This window comes from Nanorana parkeri, unplaced genomic scaffold (genome assembly GCF_000935625.1).
Source record: "Nanorana parkeri isolate BGI_ZX_2015 unplaced genomic scaffold, ASM93562v1 scaffold143, whole genome shotgun sequence".
Lineage (NCBI taxonomy): Eukaryota > Metazoa > Chordata > Amphibia > Anura > Dicroglossidae > Nanorana > Nanorana parkeri.
The window spans coordinates 663951-668797 of record NW_017306411.1 but is presented as its reverse complement, the minus strand read 5'-3'; positions in this window follow the sequence as shown (position 1 = coordinate 668797).

Genomic DNA, 4847 nt, shown 5'->3' with positions numbered 1-4847 from the left:
ACCTCCCCTCATCTTTTTTCCCAAAGCAAACCCCCCTCCCCGACAAAAATTGCCCCCAAGCAAAATTCCAACCCCTAGCAAAAATGTATCCACCTACCCCAGTTCAAATCTCACCCAGGGCAAAATTAACTCTAACCACTAATGGCCCCTTCCTCCTAGAAATGTACTAATCAGGGTCTTACCCTCAACACGATCACCCAGTAGAGAGGAAGGAGGTTCTCCCAGGTTCCCCTCTGCTTTATCATATGACACACCAGAGGCCAGGAGGAGCCTTGCAGTACCCTCAGCTCTGAGCCACCGCCACTCTGATGTGAAGTCTGAGAGATACCCAGGAAAGAAGCTGGTAGCTGTAGTAAAAGTGGTACTGGCACTGCTGCAGTGGCTAAATTAAGAAAATAATTGTGGTCAGTCGCAGCCTTGAGATCTGGGGTACCCAACAAGGGATATGTGGCACATGACCGGTATGCCCCCTGCTAGAGATGCTCATGTGGGTGGGGGCAGGAGGAATCAAGCTCGGACACTACTGTGAAGTGTTAAAGCTTTGCCTGATCAGAATGGCTTGGCAATTGGGCAGAGCAGGTATCACTGAAACCTGCTTCAGGCATGTGTGGGCATCACAGAGTGACTGGTCTTTATACCTGTCAGCAGGGCTTTCTTTGTTAAAGTAAAAGAGTAATTTTGAAGTAGACCTAAAGTCAGAAAACTATTTTTGCGTCTACCCTACTGTAACTTGACCTACTGTAGCTAAAACATAAAAAAAGCACCCATTTACCTGTCACCCAGAGCAATCTATTGAACAGGCCAGCTAAGTCCATCCTAATGCTGCAGCTAAGGGATCAGAAAAGCGAGGGGCAAAGTCATGATTAGCTGCTTTTATCCAAACAGCCAATCAGTTCATCTGCCTGCCAGTTTAGGTAACTTGGCCTCAGCATTAGGACTGGAAAAATGAATGAGCTGTTCTGTCAGACCGAAGAGACATCTCTGGGTCAGAGGTAAGTGTTTGGATACCCTTTTAAGTTTTAAGTCTGCTCTCACAAACTATAAAACTTTACGAGCTACAATGTTATTGCACAGTAATAGAGTATTTTCTTTATATATTAATATCACAGTGCGGGAGAAAAAACAAGAAGATAATAAATTATAAAATGCAACTTCTATTTTATGTTATTCACAGCAAAAGTAAAACATAATGGGGTTCATTTATTAGTAAAATCAGCAAAACAGACAAAACGCTGAGGGGCATATGTATATAAACCATTAAATGTGACTTTCACTAAACATTCACATGTGGTGAATCAATCACTGTCATTTAAAACATATTAACCCAGAATATGAACCTGCAGTAAATGTTTGGTGAATGCCAGATTCCCTGATTTATAAACATACCCCTAAAAGCAAAATAAAACCATAAACAAAAAAGTATATATTTAATTAGAGGTGCACCTAAATAGAAATGTAAAAACCGAAACGAAACCGAAATAAAAAAATGAATTCATTTTTTATTAAATATTTTTATTTTTTACTTTACTTTTAGGGGCTTTGGGGAAATATTGGGGGTCTAAACAGACACCTCATATATTTCCTTTTTAAAATAGAGAAAGAGATTGAGAGCACAAAGTCGTCAATCTCTTTTTCTGTATCCCCTGTTATTAATGAACAGGAATCCTCTATACTGAGTTTTCCTGTTCATTGATAACATGAGAACATAGTATGTTTACTATAACCACAATCATGAATGAACGGTGATGGAGGTGATGTAGATCTCTTCCCATTCATTCATAATTGACCATATAATAAACATACCATGTCATCAACTATTTACAAACAGTCAGCGATCACTGAGTGTTTGTATCTCGCTCTCCTCTCTGACACGCTGTCACAGGAGGCTGAGCGAGCAGAGCAGGGAGGAGAGCTCAGCCTCCTGTGACAGCGCGGGCTGTCTCCGCCCCCACACCGCTCTGCCAGACTGTGATAGGCGGCTGAGTGGTGTGGGAGGAGAGACACCGGCCACTCACAGCGCTCCCCTCCTGCAGCGCTCAGCCGGCTATCACAGTTTCTCTCCTCCCCGCTGGGACACAGAGCAGTGCCCAGCGGGGAGGAAAAAAAGCAGGGATGCGCCGATGTATCGGCAGGAAAATGGCACTTTCGGCATTTAGCCAAAAGTGCCATTTTCGGCCGATATATTTTGGTGGCAAATATATATCGTTGCATCCCTATATTTGATGGATACACCAATATTTTAAAAAAAAATGTGTTACTAAACACTTGGAAAGACATAGAAATTCAGTAAACCTTTTATGTCTGTTTTCAGAGACACAGGATATGATGAGAGTCACAGAACTAGGAAGTGATGAAAACTATCTTCAATGGGGAAAGAGACAATAAGAAAAACATATGGGGAAAGATTTGAACCACTGTATAGTTGTATTGCTTTCTCTGAGCCTTCCTGTCTTGGTGACCCTCGTCTCCCTCATATCATGTTCTCCTGTCACATGGATAAAAAGTAAAGGGGCCACATACAACAATAAAGACCTGACATACGGAAAATTCTAATCCTTCCACATTCCACAGAAAAAGTTTTACCTTGGGTAGTGACAGAGATCATTAAACTGTAAAGAAAGATCTTTGTACTGGGACCAATGTAGACTGAAAATACAATATAAATGTCTTGTCCAAAAGGGCACCAGTGCATTGCAAACACATTCACATAGGCTTAAAGTGTATCTATAGCCCAAACGAATATTATATTCGACCTGAAAAGAAAATATGCTAATAACAAAAATGTTTGCCCCTATTCACACAGAATAAATGTACATGTAAGTTTTCAGGGCAATTGACTCTGCAAATTGTTTAAAAATACACCTTCATAAGGCTTTTCCCCTATCCCCCTGTCACTTACATACAGTCCCTACAGTGTCTCTTTGGCATGGTTATAGAAGAGCTAGTATTTGGAATTTATGGGAGTGCAAAGTACTGTACTGTATATGCAGGAGGTCAGGACTGGAACATTTTTGACAAGCAAATGGGTGATCAGTGGTATCTTGTTAGATTGGGGGCAGGCGAGTATAGAACTGAGAAGGTAGACTGAGGGTCCTCTAATATAAAAGTATCTGCACTAAATTTGCCGCTACATTATTATACTAGTCTAATTTGAATGACCTTTTACAATACTTTTTCCTTTTGTACTTTGTGTCCTAACTATTCTGTAGCTCTAATCTGTCTCAATGCAAAACAACATAATGATCAAACGACACAAATGTGATCAAATATAAGGGTGCCTTGACCATAATGACCTGCGATTTATCAAAAGAAAGAAACCGTCACCTTGTAATGGAACCATCTTGTCTTGCATATATGTGCAGCCTCTAGTTTATAAATAATAAAAATGCAATTAAAATTATATATAGTGGAGCAATACCAGAGTCTCTGTCAGCCACACAGCGAGAGCAGATTTTGAAATGTTTCTCTTTTTTTGTTAATGACCCCAAAGATATCTCACAGAACCTACTAAAATATTTATCATTATATGAAGAACATTATTCACATTAAACCAGCTGATGCTTCCATTGTAGAAGGTCATCCATATTTGCAGGACCATTTTCCTTACCAAAGCAAATGTATTATATGTTCAGTGTGTTGATTCTGAGAGATGAACACCTTGGGGATACCCTGAATGGAATCATGACCAAGGCTTTATGTCAGTAATTACCAATCAGACAAGTTGAAGAATAGTACTGTTAGATCAAAGAAAATATCAATTTACCTAGTGAAAACAAACAAGTAGTTGCACTGAATAGTAAATATGGACTGATTGACTTATATGCATGTTATATACAGAAACCACGCAGGTCATCTTTTATTATGGACGAAAGCTTATTAACAGGTTCAACTGTCCACTGTTTGCATTCTTAATATTCTTGAATAATATTAATCATTGACAGTTTTAATAGTGTATTCACCTAGTTGTTACTAGGCGAGATGAGTAATAAATCATTCTGGAAATGGGGTTTAAAAGTTTTTCTTTCTTTTTTAACCCCAAACATAACCTTTTTTTTTTTTTTAGTAAACTAGAATCTGAATATATGTTAACACAATCTGATTTCTGAATATATGGCATTGGATTACCTTTGCTTAATTAGCAAGGAATGAAAAAATTGTCTGAAAATTTCCAGCAACCTCTAGCCAACTGTGGCTGGTGCTTGTCTTCACTTATGGTCGGTACTACAGACTCAGTGCTATATGACATATGAATGAACAAATACAAATGAGTATGATACTTTGATGACATCAAGTATGATTACTAGGCATCGCATGAGCTTGAGCACACAAGCAACAACAGCTCTCATCCTATTGTTTCCTGCGTGTTTCACATCCTATATAAAATATGTTACATGTGCCTTTTTTTTTCTTCAAATGTCTCTTTCTAATGAAACAGCACTCTATGGTAATGAACAGAATATACAGAAAATGGGAGGCTGGAAATAGGCTGAGTATAATATGCTTTCAGGATTGCTAGTCCAATTTCACCCCATATCTGAGTCTTCTAATATCTGCAAGTATTGTTATTCCTCCTTTTGCCTCCGAGTCCCTAGGAGTCACTGCAAAGAACATTACCAATATATTTACCAGTGCCATGCCAATTTGTTCAAGATTTAATTTTACCTTACAAATGAAATCCCTACCAGGAGTTTCAAAATTGTGTCATATTTAATGATAGACAAAGAATAGGAAAAATCTTACATATGGTTGTGAATAATGATTCCCAAACTAACCAGCTCTGAAAATCATGGTCTAGATATAATTATTGAACAGAACATTACCTGCTTGCCTTCTATAGGATATATATA